This window comes from Arachis hypogaea, chromosome 11, assembly GCF_003086295.3.
Source record: "Arachis hypogaea cultivar Tifrunner chromosome 11, arahy.Tifrunner.gnm2.J5K5, whole genome shotgun sequence".
Lineage (NCBI taxonomy): Eukaryota > Viridiplantae > Streptophyta > Magnoliopsida > Fabales > Fabaceae > Arachis > Arachis hypogaea.
This window is the reverse complement of record NC_092046.1, coordinates 107,551,507-107,567,810: the sequence shown is the minus strand read 5'-3', so window position 1 is coordinate 107,567,810 and position 16,304 is coordinate 107,551,507. Positions and strand designations below refer to the sequence as shown.

Genomic DNA, 16,304 nt, shown 5'->3' with positions numbered 1-16,304 from the left:
GGAGTTAACTGACATCCTTAACGATGCCAGCCCTGACCAAGAGGCGTCAGGTGAGCAAAAGAAGGCTTTAGAATCCCCCAAGATGGAGGATGGACCTCCCAAACTCGAGCTCAAACCACTACCATCATCCTTGAAATACGTATTTCTAGGAAATGGAGACACTTACCTTGTGATCATAAGTTCCCTAAAGCAATAAGAGGAAGCAGCACTGATTCAGGTGCTAAAGACACACAAAACAGCTCTCGGCAGGACCATAAGCGACCTAAAGGGAATTAGTCCAACTCGATGCATGCACGAGATCAGGCTAGAGGACGATGCCAGATGGTGCATGGCAAAAGTTAGGCCAATTAAGAGATTGTAATATAAGAACAGCGTTGCAGGTATAGCTCTTAACCAGCTAAAATCTGCCTCACCAATTTAGAAAGGTGTCAAAAAAATTAGAATAAAAATACTGGGAGTATGAGTCCCAGGTCGTCTCCCAACGAGTTGCAAGAAAGGATGCTAATTTATTAATCAGGAGTTTTCAAGAGAGTTTGAGTTTGGATAATGAGCAATTAAATAATTGTAATTTAAAGCAATAAAAACTAAGAATGATTATTAATATTCTAGATAAAAAGCCTCAACTGGGGGAATGATTAATTGGAAGTTCTATCCTTGTTGGGATCTCTTAAGTGTAGTATTAAAAAGGTTGTTGTTTTCACTTAGTTAACCCTTAGTAAATAAAGGAAATTCAAGTGATTGAGCTAACTCTTATTCGTAAATCCTAGTCCTCTCCCTTGGGAAGGTCTAGCGTTAGTAAATACAGAACTAGCCAACAACTTCCAGTTTAATCAGCACTTAAGCCTTCCAACTCAAGTGTCTCCTTTTAATCAACCCCCACGTCAAGTATGGAGTCTACTCCATTGACATGAATAAAACGCTCATAAAAATATAAGAAGAAGACATGAGAAATCAAATAAGATGGGGATTTAAAATTAATTAAAAGTAAAAGTAATCCTTTGTATTAACAATTGATGAGCGAATAATTTATACGCTTTTTGGCATTGTTTTTAGTATGTTTTTAGTAGGATCTAGTTACTTTTAGGGATGTTTTCATTAGTTTTTATGTTAAATTCACATTTCTGGACTTTACTATGAGTTTGTGTGTTTTTCTGTGATTTCAGGTATTTTCTGGCTAAAATTGAGGGACTTGAGCAAAATCAGATTCAGAGGTTGAAGAAGGACTGCTGATGTTGTTGGATTCTGACCTCCCTGCACTCAAAATAGATTTTCTGGAGCTACAGAACTCAAAATGGCGTGCTTCCAATTGCATTGGAAAGTAGACATCCAGGGATTTCCAGAAATATATAATAGTCCATACTTTGCCCAAGTTTAGATGACGCAAACTGGCGTTCAACGCCGGCTCTCTGCCCAATTCTGGCGTCCAGCGCCAGAAACAAGTTGCAAAGTGGAGTTCAACGCCCAAACTGGCACAAAAGCTGGCGTTCAACTCCAAGAATGACCTCTCCACGTGTAGACTTCAAGCTCAGCCCAAGCACACACCAAGTGGGCCCCGGAAGTGGATTTATGCATCAATTACTTACTTCTGCAAACCCTAGTGACTAGTTTAGTATAAATAGGACTTTTTACTATTGTATTAGACATCCTGAGTTTTATCTTCGGATCATAGTAGTCTTGGTTGCTCCGGTTCCCCTCTGGGGCCGAGACCAATGAACTCCATTATCACTTATGTATTTTCAACGGTAGAGCTTCTGCGCTCCATAGATTAAGGTGTGGAGCTCTGCTGTTCCTCAAAGATTAATGCAAAGTACTACTGTTTTCTATTCAATTCATCTTATTTCGCTTCTAAGATCTTCATTCGCACTTCAACCTGAATGTGATGAACGTGACAATCATCATCAATCCCTATGAACGCGTGCCTGACAACCACTTCCGTTCTACATTAGATTGAATGAGTATCTCTTAGATCTCTTAATCAGAATCTTCGTGGTATAAGCTAGATTGATGGTGGCATTCATGAGAGTCCGGAAAGTCTAAACCTTGTCCGTGGTATTCCGAGTAGGACTCTGGGATTGAATGACTGTGACGAACTCCAAACTCGCGAGTGCTGGGCGTAGTGACAGACGCAAAAGGATAGTAAATTCTATTCCAGTATGATCGAGAACCTCCAAGATGATTAGCCATGCAGTGACAGTGCATTGGACCATTTTCACAGAGTGAAATAGGATGCAACCAACGACAAGGGTGATGCCTCCAGACGATTAGCCGTGCTGTGACAGAGCATTTGGACCATTTTCCCGAGAGGATTGAAAGTAGCCATTGGCACCGGTGACATCCTTACATAAAGCCAACCATAGAAAGGAGTGAGACGGATTGGATGAAGACAGCAGGAAAGCAGAGGTTCAGAGGAATGAATGCATCTCCATACGCTTATCTGAAATTCTCACCAATGATTTACATAAGTATTTCTATCCTTATTTTAGTATTAATTTCGAAAACTCCATAAATATTTTATATCCGCCTGACTGAGATTTACAAGGTGACCATAGCTTGCTTCATACCAACAATTTCCATGGGATCGACCCTTACTCACGTAAGGTTTATTACTTGGACGACCCAGTGCACTTGCTGGTTAGTTATGCGAAGTTGTGAAGATATGTTTAGACCATGGTTCTGTGCATCCGTTTTTGGTGCCATCGCCAGGGAATCAATTTCGAACAATAATTCACAACCTGAGTAACAATTTCACATACTAAGTTTTTGGCGCTGTTGTCGGGGATTGTTCGAGTTTAGACAACTGACGGCTCATCTTGTTGCTCAGATTGGGTAACTTTCTTTTCGTTTTCTTTTCAAAAAGTTTTCAAAAATTTTTCAAAAAAAAAAATAAATAAAAATGTTTTCAAAAATATAATTTTCTTCAGAATTTTTAAGAATGAATTCTAGTGTTTCATGAAGCATGTTGAAGCCTGACTAGCTATAAAGCCATGTCTAAATTCTTTTGGACTGAGGCTTCCAAACCATCAGCATAGAGGCAAGTTACTTTGATAAGTAATGAGCAGTATATTCTCTGATGTTATATGCTAAAGCTTGGCTGGCTATTAAGCCATGCCTAACCCTCAGATTGGAGCTTTAGACTAAGAATGCTAGATTCCTGGAATTCATATTAAAAATTTTGGAATCCTTATTTTTGTTTTTCAAATAATTTTCGAAAAAATACAAAAAAATTAGAAAATCATAAAAATTAAAAATATTTTTTGTGTTTCTTGTTTGAGTCTTGAGTCATGTTATAAGTTTGGTGTCAATTGCATGTTCATCTTGCATTTTTCGAAAAAATTCATGCATTCATAGTGTTCTTCATGATCTTCAAGTTGTTCTTAGTAAGTCTTCTTGTTTGATCTTTGCATTTGCATGTTTTGTGTCTTTTCTTGTTTTTCATATGCATTCCTGAATTCTTTATGTCTAAGCATTAAAGAATTCTAAGTTTGGTGTCTTGCATATTTTCTTTGCATTAAAAATTTTTCAAAAATGTGTTCTTGATGTTCATCATGATCTTAATAGTGTTCTTGGTGTTCATCTTGACATTCATAGCATTCTTGCATGCATTCATTGTTTTGATCCATAACTTTCATGCATTGCATCATTTTTCTTGTTTTTCTCTCTCATCATAAAAATTCAAAAAAAAATATTTTTCCCTTTTTCCCTCTTAAAATTTCGAAAATTAGATTTGACTTTTTCAAAAATTTTTAAAATCTAGTTGTTTTTATTAGTCAAATCAAAATTTCAATTAAAAAAAATCTTATCTTTTTCAAAATCTTTTTCAAAAATCAAATCTTTTTTCAATTTTTTTAGTTATTTTCGAAAATTTCAAAAATATTTTTCAAAAATATTTTTCTTAATTTTACATCATATTTTCGAAAATAACATCATCAATTAATGTTTCGATTCAAAAATTTCAAGTTTGTTACTTACTTGTTAAGAAAGATTCAAACTTTAAGCTCTAGAATCATATCTTGTGATTTCTTGTGAATCAAGTCATTAATTGAGATTTTAAAAATCAAATCTTTTTCAAAAACTAATTTCTATCATATCTTTTCAAAAATATCTTTTTATCTTACCTTTTTCAAAAAAAGTGATTGCAAAATATCTTTTCTAACTTCCTAACTTCTTATCTTTTCAAAATTTGTTTCAACTAACTAACTAACTTTTTGTTTGTTTCTTACCTTTTTCAAAACTACCTAACCAACTCTCTCTCTCTAATTTTAGAAAAAATCTTCCCTCTTTTTCAAAATTTCTTTTTAATTAGACTAATTATTTTATTTTTATTTGAATTTTCGAAAAACTACTAACCTTTTTCAAAAACTATTTTCGAAAATCACTAACTCTTTTTCAAAAATTATTTTCGAAAATTCTCTCCTCCTCTCATCCCCTTCTATTTATTTATTCATCTACTAACACTTCTCTTCATCTCACATCTCTGCTCCTATCATCACCTTTGTGTTTGGATTCTTCATTCTTCTTCACCCCTATTCCTTTTCTTCTTCTACTAATAATAAGGAACCTCTTTACTGTGACATAGAGGATTCCTCTTCTTTTCTTTTTCTCTCTTCTCTTTCTTATGAGCAGGGACAAAGAAAAAGGCATTCTTGTTGAAGCTGATCCAGAACCTGAAAGGACTCTGAAGAGAAAACTAAGAGAAGCTAAATTACAACAATCCAGAGACAATCTTATTGAAAATTTCGAACAAGTAAAGGAGATGGCAGCCGAACCCAACAACAATAATGCAAGGAGAATGCTTGGTGACTTTACTGCACCTAATTCCAATTTACATGGAAGAAGCATCTCCATTCCTACCATTGGAGCAAACAATTTTGAGCTGAAACCTCAGCTAGTTTCTCTGATGCAGCAGAACTGCAAGTTTCATGGACTTCCATCTGAAGATCCTTTTCAGTTCTTAACTGAATTCTTGCAGATCTGTGATACTGTTAAGACTAATGGAGTAGATCCTGAAGTCTACAGGCTCATGCTTTTCCCTTTTGCTGTAAGAGACAGAGCTAGAATATGGTTGGACTCTCAACCCAAAGACAGCCTGAACTCTTGGGATAAGCTGGTCACGGCTTTCTTAGCCAAGTTCTTTCCTCCTCAAAAGCTGAGCAAGCTTAGAGTTGATGTTCAAACCTTCAAACAGAAAGAAGGTGAATCCCTCTATGAAGCTTGGGAAAGATATAAGCAGCTGACCAAAAAGTGTCCTTCTGACATGCTTTCAGAATGGACCATCCTGGATATATTCTATGATGGTTTATCTGAGCTATCAAAGATGTCATTGGATACTTCTGCAGGTGGATCCATTCACCTAAAGAAAACGTCTGCAGAAGCTCAAGAACTCATTGACATGGTTGCTAATAACCAGTTTATGTACACTTCTAAGAGGAATCCTGTGAGTAATGGGACGCCTATGAAGAAGGGAGTTCTTGAAATTGATACTCTAAATGCCATATTGGCTCAGAACAAAATATTGACTCAGCAAGTCAATATGATCTCTCAGAGTCTGAATGGAATGCAAGCTGCATCCAACAGTACTCAAGAGGCATTTTCTGAAGAAGAAGCTTATGATCCTGAGAACCCTGCAATAGCAGAGGTAAATTACTTAGGTGAACCTTATGGAAACACCTATAATCCATCATGGAGAAATCATCCAAATCTCTCATGGAAGGATCAGCAAAAGCCTCAACAAGGCTTTAATAATGGTGGAAGATACAGGTTTAACAACAGCAAGCCTTTTCTATCAATCACTCAGCAATAGACAGAAAACTCTGAACAAAATATCTCTAATTTAGCAAACTTAGTCTCTGATCTATCTAAGGCCACTGTGAGTTTCATGAATGAAACAAGGTCCTCCATTAGAAATTTGGAAGCACAAGTGGGCTAGCTGAGTAAAAGGATCACTGAAATCCCTCCTAGTACTCTCCCAAGCAATACAGAAGAAAATCCAAAAGGAGAGTGCAAGGCCATTGAATTAATAACCATGGCCGAACCTGTAAGGGAAGGAGAGGACGTGAATCCCAATGAGGAAGACCTCCTGGGATGTCCAGTGATCAATAAGGAGTTTCCCTCTGAGGAACCAAAGGAATCTGTGGCTCACCTAGAGACCATAGAGATTCCATTAAACCTCCTTATGCCATTCATGAGCTCTGATGAGTATTCCTCTTCTGAAGAGAATGAGGATGTTACTGAAAAGCAAGTTACCAAGTACCTTGGTGCAATCATGAAGCTGAATGCTAAATTATTTGGTATTGAGACTTGGGAAGATGAACCTCCCTTGTTCACCAATGAACTAAGTGATCTGGATCAACTGACATTGCCTCAGAAGAAACAGGATCCTGGAAAGTTCATAATACCTTGTACCATAGGCACCATGATCTTTAAGGCTCTGTGTGACCTTGGTTCTGGAATAAACCTCATGCCCCTCTCTGTAATAGAGAAACTGGGAATCTATGGGGTGCAAGCTGCTAAAATCTCATTAGAGATGGCAGACAATTCAAGAAAACAGGCTTATGGACAAGTAGAGGACGTGTTAGTAAAGGTTGAAGGCCTTTACATCCCTGCTGATTTCATAGTCCTGGATACTGGAAAGGAAGAGGATGAATCCATCATCCTAGGAAGACCTTTTCTAGCCACAGCAAGAGCTATGATTGATGTGGACAGAGGAGAATTGATCCTTCAATTAAATAAGGACAACCTTGTGTTTACAACTCAAGGATCTCTCTCTGCATCCATGGAGAGGAAGCAGAAAAAGCTTCTCTCAAAGCAGAGTCAACCAAAGCCCCCACAGTCAAACTCTAAGTTTGGTGTTGGGAGGCCACAACCAAACTCTAAGTTTGGTGTCAAACCCCCATATCTAAACTCTAAGTTTGGTGTTGGGAGGTCTCAACAAAGCTCTGCACATCTGTGAGGCTCTATGAGAGCCCACTGTCAAGCTATTGACATTAAAGAAGCGCTTGTTGGGAGGCAACCCAATGTTTGTTTATCTAATTTTATTTTTGTTTTTCATGTTTTCTTAGGTTCATGATCATGTGGAGTTACAAAATAAACGAAAAACTTAGAAACAGAATCAAAAACAGCGGAAGAAAAATCACACCCTGGAGGAAGCACCTGTCTAGCGTTCAACGCCAGAATAGAGCATGGTTCTGGCGCTGAACGCCCAAAATGGGCAGTATCTGGGCGCTGAACGCCCAAAATGGGCAGCATCTTGGCGCTGAACGCCAGAATTGCACCCTAGAGAAGAGCTGGCGCTGAACGCCCAGAACAAGCATGGTTCTGGCGTTCAATGCCAGAAATGGGCAACAAATGGGCGTTGAACGCCCAAAATGGGCACCAACCTGGCGATGAACGTCCAGAGTTGTGTGCAAAGGGCATTTTACATGCCTAATTTGGTGCAAGGTTGTAAATCCTTGAACACCTCAGGATCTGTGGACCCCACAGGATCATCTCAGGATCTGTTGACCCCACAAGATCCCCACCTACCTCCACTCACTCTCTTCTCTCTTCTCAATCATCCTCTATTCCCAATAAACACTCTTCCCCAAAAACCTTCACCTATCACCTCCATCTCTCTTCCCTATTAACCCTTCACCACTCACATCCACCCACTCTTCCCCATAAACCTACCCAATAAACTCCACCTACCTTCAAAATTCAAATCAATTTCCCACCCATATGGCCGAACCTTAACCCCCCCTCCCTTCCCTATATAAAGCCTTCCATTCTTCCTCATTTTCACACAAAACAACCCTCTCTTCTCTTCTTGGCCGAAAACACACCTCCCCACTCTTCTCCATCTTTTCTTCTTCTTCTTCATCTAATTCTTTATTTTCTTGCTCGAGGGCGAGCAATATTCTATGTTTGGTGTGGTAAAAGCATAAGCTTTTTGTTTTTCCATTACCATTGATGGCACCTAAGACCGGAGAATCTTCTAGAAAAGGGAAAAGGAAGACAAAAACTTCCACCTCCGAGTCATGAGAGATGGAAAGATTCATCTCCAAAGCTCATCAAGACCACTTCTATGATGTTGTGGCCAAGAAGAAGGTGATCCCCGAGGTCCCTTTCAAACTCAAAAGAAATGAGTATCCGGAGATCCGACATAAAATTCAAAGAAGAGGTTGAGAAGTTCTAACAAATCCCATCTAACAAGTCGGCATCCTAATGGTTCAAGAGTTCTATGTCAATGCATGGATCACCAAGAACCATGATCAAAGTAAGAACCCGGATCCAAAGAACTATGTTACAATGGTTCGGGGGAAATACTTGGATTTTAGTCTGGAGAATGTGAGGCTGGCGTTTAACTTGCCTATGATGCAAGGAGATGAATGCCCCTACATTAGAAGGGTCAACTTTAATCAAAGGTTGGACCAAGTCCTCATGGACATATGTGTGGAAGGAGCTCAATGGAAGATTGACTCCAAAGGCAAGCCGGTTCAACTAAGAAGATTGGACCTCAAGCCTGTGGCTAGAGGATGGTTGGAGTTCATCCAACGCTCCATCATCCCCACTAGCAACCGATCTGAAGTTACTGTGGATCGGGCCATCATGATCCATAGCATCATGATTGGAGAAGAAGTAGAGGTTCATGAAGTCATCTCCCTTGAACTCTACATACAAAATAGCCGAAAAGCCCTCTCCTGGGGCAAGGCTAGCTTTTCCTCATCTTATCTGCCATCTATGTTACTCAGCTGGAGCTTCCATAGAAGGAGACATTCACATTGAGGAAGAGAAGCCCATCACTAAGAAAAAGATGGAGCAAGCAAGAGAGCCCATTCATGGAGCTCAAGAGGCGCAGGAAGCTCATCACCATGAGATCCCGGAGATGCCTCATATGCATTTTCCTCCACAAAACTATTGGGAGCAAATCAACACCTCCCTAGGAGAATTAAGTTCCAACATGGGACAACTAAGGGTGGAACATCAAGAGCACTCCATCATTCTTCATGAAATAAGAGAAGATCAAAAAGCAATGAGGGAGGAGCAACAAAGACAAGGAAGAGACATAGAAGAGCTCAAGGAAATCATTGGTTCCTCAAGAAGGAAACGCCACCATCACTAAGGTGGACTCATTCCTTGTTCTTACTTTCTCTGTTTTTCGTTTTCTCTATGTTAAGTGCTTATCTATGTTTGTGTCATCATTACATGATCATTAGTAGTTAGTAACTTTGTCTTAAAGATATGAATGTCCTATGAATCCATCACCTCTCCTAAATGAAAAATGTTTTAATTCAAAAGAACAAGAAGTACATGAGTTTTGAATTTATCCTTGAACTTAGTTTAATTATATTGATGTGGTGACAATGCTTCTTGTTTTCTGAATGTATGCTTAAACAGTGCATATGTCTTTTGAAGTTGTTGTTTAAGAATGTTAAATATGTTGGCTCTTGAAAGAATGATGACAAGGAGACATGTTATTTGATAATCTGAAAAATCATAAAAATGGTTCTTGAAGCAAGAAAAAGCAGCAAAGAACAAAGCTTGCAGAAAAAAAAAAGAAAAAAAAATAAAAAATAAATAGGCGAAAAAAAATAGAAATAAAAAGCAAGCAGAAAAAGCCAAAAGCTCTTAAAACCAAGAGGCAAGAGCAAAAAGCCAATAACCCTTAAAACCAAAAGGCAAGGGTAAATAAAGAGGATCCCAAGGCTTTGAGCATCAGTGGATAGGAGGGCCTACAGGAATAAAATCCTGGTCTAAGCGGCTAAACCAAACTGTCCCTAACCATGTGCTTGTGGCGTGTAGGTGTCAAGTGAAAACTTGAGACTGAGCGGTTAAAGTCAAGGTCCAAAGTAAAAAAAAAGAGTGTTCTTAAGAACCCTGGACACCTCTAATTGGGGACTTTAGCAAAGCTGAGTCACAATCTAAAAGGGTTCACCCAATTATGTGTCTGTGGCATTTATGTATCCGGTGGTAATACTGGAAAACAAAGTGCTTAGGGCCACGGCCAAGACTCATAAAATACCTGTGTTCAAAAATCATCATACTGAACTAGGAGAATCAATAACACTATCTGAACTCTGAGTTCCTATAGATGCCAATCATTCTGAACTTCAATGGATAAAGTGAGATGCCAAAACTATTCAAGAGGCAAAAAGCTACAAGTCCCGCTCATCTGATTGGAGCTATATTTCATTGATAGTTTGGAATTTATAGTATATTCTCTTCTTTTTATCCTATTTGATTTTCAGTTGCTTGGGGACAAGCAACAATTTAAGTTTGGTGTTGTGATGAGCGGATAATTTATACGCTTTTTGGCATTGTTTTTAGTATGTTTTTAGTAGGATCTAGTTACTTTTAGGGATGTTTTCATTAGTTTTTATGTTAAATTCACATTTCTGGACTTTACTATGAGTTTGTGTGTTTTTCTGTGATTTCAGGTATTTTCTGGCTGAAATTGAGGGACTTGAGCAAAAATCAAATTCAGAGGTTGAAGAAGGACTGCTGATGCTGTTGGATTCTGACCTCCCTGCACTTAAAATGGATTTTCTAGAGCTACAGAACTCAAAATGGTGCGCTTCTAGTTGCATTGGAAAGTAGACATCCAAGGCTTTCCTACAATATATAATAATTCCTACTTTGCCCAAGTTTAGATGATGCAAACTGGCGTTCAACGCCAGCTCTCTGCCCAATTCTGGCGTCCAACGCCAGAAACAAGTTGCAAAGTGGAGTTCAACGCCCAAACTGGCACAAAAGCTGGCGTTCAACTCCAAGAATGACCTCTCCACGTGTAGACTTCAAGCTCAGCCCAAGCACACACCAAGTGGGCCCCGGAAGTGGATTTATGCATCAATTACTTACTTCTGTAAACCCTAGTGACTAGTTTAGTATAAATAGGACTTTTTACTATTGTAATAGACATCCTGAGTTTTATATTCGGATCATAGTAGTCTTGGTTACTCCGGTTCCCCTCTGGGGCCGAGACCAATGAACTCCATTATCACTTATGTATTTTCAACGGTAGAGCTTCTGCACTCCATAGATTAAGGTGTGGAGCTCTGCTGTTCCTCAAAGATTAATGCAAAGTACTACTGTTTTCTATTCAATTCATCTTATTTCGCTTCTAAGATCTTTATTCGCACTTCAACCTGAATGTCATGAACGTGACAATCATCATCATTCCCTATGAACGCGTGCCTGACAACCACTTCCGTTCTACATTAGATTGAATGAGTATCTCTTAGATCTCTTAATCAGAATCTTCGTGGTATAAGCTAGATTGATGGCGGCATTCATGAGAGTCTGGAAAGTCTAAACCTTGTCCGTGGTATTCCGAGTAGGACTCTGGGATTGAATGACTGTGACGAACTCCAAACTCACGAGTGCTGGGCGTAGTGACAGACGCAAAAGGATAGTAAATTCTATTCCAGTATGATCGAGAACCTCCAAGATGATTAGCCATGCAGTGACAGCGCATCGGACCATTTTCACAGAGAGGAATAGGATGCAACCAACGACAAGGGTGATGCCTCCAGACGATTAGCCATGCTATGACAGAGCATTTGGACCATTTTCTCGAGAGGATTGAAAGTAGCCATTGGCACCGGTGACATCCTTACATAAAGCCAGCCATAGAAAGGAGTGAGACGGATTAGATGAAAACAGCAGGAAAGCAGAGGTTTAGAGGAATGAATGCATCTCCATACGCTTATCTGAAATTCTCACCAATGATTTACATAAGTATTTCTATCCTTATTTTAGTATTAATTTCGAAAACTCCATAACTATTTTATATCCGCCTGACTGAGATTTACAAGGTGACCATAGCTTGCTTCATACCAACAATCTCCGTGGGATCGACCCTTACTCACGTAAGGTTTATTACTTGGACGACCCAGTGCACTTGCTGGTTAGTTATGCGAAGTTGTGAAGATATGTTTAGACCATGGTTCTGTGCATCCATTTTTGGTGCCATCGCTAGGGAATCAATTTCGAACAATAATTCACAACCTGAGTAACAATTTCGCATACCAACAATCCATGAAAATAATCCAATTACTACTCTAAACAAGAATTAAGAATATGAAATAAATAAAAGAGTAAGTAAGGAAACAAACTAGAATAGTGTCTTCAACGGAGGTAATGACTCTTCAATATTCAAAAGCAAAACTAATAAACTATGAATATAAAAGAGAACCTAGAGGGAAAGTAATCCTCTCTAAATTCAGATCTAAAAACCTAAAAAAAACTATCCTAATGAGAATATGTCAATGTGTCTCTCTGTATATCGAGTCTCTGCTTGTTTCCTGGCTTTATTCTGTGTTTCTGGGTCGAAAACTGGGTCAAAACACGGCCCGAAATCGCCCCTAGCATTTTCTGTTAATTTTGTAGGTCACGCGTATGCGTCAGTCACACGTGCGCGTCATTCAGCGATTTTTCTTATCACGCATACGTGTCGTCCACGTGTGCGCGTCATTCGTGCAGACTCCAATCCGCGCGTATGCGTCAGGCACACGCACGCGTCTTTGCAAATTTCTCCATGTCGCGTGCACGCGTGAGCCATGTGTGCGCGTCGATGCTCGCTGATCATCTCCTTAATTTCTTGTGTTCCTTCCATTTTTGCAAGCTTCCTCTCCATTTTCTAAGCCATTCCTGCCCTATAAAGCCTGAAACACTTAACACACGGATCACGACATCGAATGGTGTAAAGGAGAATTAAAATATACTAATTAAAGATCTCTAGGAAGCAAGTTTTCAACCATAGAACAAAACTAGGAAGGAATTATAAAATCATGCAATTAGTATGAATAAGTGGGTGAAGACTTGATGAAACATCTCAATTAAACACAAGATAAACCATAAAATAGTGGTTTATCAACCTCCCCACACTTAGACATTAGCATGTCCTCATGCTTAGTTTAAGGAGATAAAATAAATAAGTAGGGAAAAGTAAGACTCATGAAATGCAATGCAACCTATGTATATGAATGCAACTATATGCTTAAAATGATTTTGCCTAATTGGTTAAAATAAATAAGTTCTTCAAATATAAATCAAATTCCACTAATTCAGATTATACAGTGAAAACAAGTAAACTTGTAGGAAGACAGCTCATGAAAGCAGGGAACGTAGAATTAAGCATTGAACCCTTACTGATGGTGTATATGCACTCTAGTCACTCTAGTGTATAGGGTAATCACTCTATTCTTCTCTAATCATGCTTTCTAAACCTTATTCTTCACCTAACCCATCAACAAATATTTAATGCACCAATGCAAACATCATGAGGTCTTTTCAAGGTTGTAATAGGGTCAAGGTAAAGGTGAGGGTATATATATGGCTAAGTGAGCTATAAATTGAATCCTTGATTAACGTAAGCTCTTACCTATACATATTCTATATTCTTCTTAAATCATGCCTAGCTACCCAAAATTTTCCCACTTTTGTATTACATACTCATGCATCAACTTTTCTCTTAACTTGTATCATATATGCATTGATTTTTCATTAAACTTAACTTAGTATTGGGGTAATTTTGTCCCCTTATTTATTTATTTAATTACTTAATATTTTTGTTTTTTTTGTTTTTTTGTTTTTTTTTGAAGCATAAAAATAAACATAACATTGCCAATGCACATGGATTTTTAATTCTTCTAGTTTCACATGAGTAGGTACCCAAATTTCCAATATTTTATCATGACACATTCCCTTATTAACCCATGTTCCCACAATTTACTCACTCTTTATTGACACACAATTTCTATCTTAAGCTAACCAAAGATTCAATTTGGGGTAGTTAATTTGTTTTTCCGCTTAAGGCTAGTAATGTGGTAAAATATAGAACAAAAGGGATTTAAAAGGCTCAAAGTGGCTAACAAAGGTAAATGGAAGGGTAGGCTATTTGGGATAAGTGAGTTAATAATCAATTAATGGCCTCAATCATATGCATGCATATAACACATTAAATATTGGACATATAGGATGGAACAAAATAAAGATTACAATCATAGAGAAGCAAACACACAAGAATAATTTTTTTTTATGGTTAAATAGTGTAACCATGTAATTAAGCTCAATTCTCACTGGGTTATGTGTTCTTAACTTTAAACTATGTTCCAAATACAATCTTCAAACAAGTTTTAAAGAAAAATTTTGATTTAAATTAGTGAAATTTTCAAAAATAGGGTCTTAAAAAAAAGAAACTTATTACTTTTCAACCAATTAGAACATGCATGCAATTAACCTATTATTATAAAATTTTATCCTATCCTAAACAAAAGAAAAATTAAATAAATATCCTATTCTATTGGTGCTAAGAAAGAGAAATTACCTCTGGAAGTCAGGTACTGACCGACCTCCCCACACTTAAAGCTTGGCACCGTCCTCGGTGCCATCAGTCAGGAACAGAGGGGGGCTAGTAGCAGCATCTCCACAATTGGGACCGTCATGGCTCCCTGTGCTAGTAAATGAAATGGAGTCCGGGGTGTCTGGTTCTTCTTCAGTTGGGTGGTTACCAACAAGCAGCTCCTTGAGGTACGTAAATCGGCGCTTGTTACGGCGCTCCCTTTGATTTCCTTTCCGGTCAAGTCGGTCTAGCCTCTCAAGTATCTGATGGAGCAATTTGTTTGTTGAAGGTGCTTGTGATGTGGAGGCGGAAGGAATATCTTTGGCCGGTTCTGCAGGCCGCAGCTAGTTATGGCTGCTGGAAGTCTGATATATTTCCCGTTAAGGACTATCTGATGATCCCGTGGAATCATGGCCTTGGTGTTCCCAGCTCTGTAGGAGACTCCGGTTGCTAATACTAGATCTGAAACCAAGGCAGGAAAAGGTAGGTTGCCCGCAATCTGTATGTGTCCCATAGCATGCCGAATGTGTCTTGGTAAATTGAGGTGCTGGTCTGTAAGGATACACCAAAGTAGAACAGCCATGTCTGCGGTGAAGGAGGACTCGTGGGTGCTCGAAAAGACGTAATGGGACATAATCTGTGCCATACTCAAGCCTCCAAGGTGAGTGCTGAAGCCAATATGCTCTTTGGTCAAGAACGATGGTATCCATAGATCCATCTGCTGCCAGATTGTGCTATAACTCTGAGAATGGCATCCCAGTCAAATTGGTATGTCTGGCGCTTGAATGAGGCTTTCTGGAATGTGTCCAATCCTTCTGGAGCAGGGGAAAGATCTAAAGCTCGCTGAATGGCCTCTTCAGTTATGGGACTTACTTCTGATGGACATAGACAGACTGCATGGTTGGCATGTGAAAATTGGAGTAGAATGCAACTACCCATGAAAGATTAACCTGTCGTGGTTGTCTCCAAAGGAATCCCCATTGTCTTTGTTTAATGCGGGGCTCAACAAATTCAATAATATGGGTCAGAAGAATGAGAAGGTGCTCATTGTTATAGTTCCTCTCAGCCAGAATGGGGAACATCTGCTCACAGTAGCGGTTAGTGAACCGCGTAGTGTCCTTTGCTGGAAAAGCTTTCCCTTTTTCATCGACCTTGATGATCCTCTTGATTTGCTTTGTTGAGGGGTTTACTGCGGTTGAAGATTGCTCTGCCACTAGTGCTCTTTTTGTTCCTTTTCTTGCCGGTTATTTGGGAGTAGCTTTCTTTTTACCCTTCTTGGTGGCCATCCTGAAAAGGGAAAAAGAAAGTAACATATAAAGCTAAGGGTTCGAGCAAGGGAGAGGATAGTATAGGTGATAATCAATGCACGGTAAAGAAGGATGTCGTTAACACATGGTCATGACTACATGTGAAAAGTTCATCCATGGAAATATAGCAAGTGCATGTGATGGCAATTAAATGCAAGATGTTTATTGGCATGCCGGCAAAGGCATGAGTAGCATAGATCAAGCATTAAATGTCCAAGTTGGATTATCAACTCTTTCAAACTAACAATCTGTTTGTATTGACAATTATATTTATTCAATAAAATATAAAAGGGGTTTTGTGAAAAACAGGCATTAGAGTAGTGGAATAGAATAATTTAATATAATGCACAATGCCATACGGGCTTTTTCACAAACACATAGCATGCATGATAAAGATGTTATCGAAAGTATTAAATTGAACACGCAAGCAATCCTTTAAGAAGTAATATTAATTGTCAAACAATTCCACAATAATCCACAAGCAAAATGTAAAAGAAAATAATCACCCAATTAAATTTCTAACACCAATTAAAAGAATAAAAAGGAAAAGAAGGAAAACGTAGATAATGAAAGTAAAAAGAAAAAGAAGAAAACATAAATAAAAATAATGGAAAAGTAAAAAGTGAAGAAAGAAAGAAAAGAACCTTGATAATAAAAGTGAAAAATAAGGGAGTAGAAAG

The 16,304-nt window shown here is 38.5% G+C and overlaps 1 non-coding gene across 1 annotated transcript; it reads right to left on the bottom strand.

The window, feature by feature from the left end:
- Positions 1-5,152: 5,152 nt before the first annotated feature.
- Positions 5,153-5,260, bottom strand: LOC112724708 (small nucleolar RNA R71). The gene has a single exon (XR_003163858.1). It is a non-coding gene; the product is annotated as a small nucleolar RNA R71 (small nucleolar RNA).
- Positions 5,261-16,304: the final 11,044 nt, after the last annotated feature.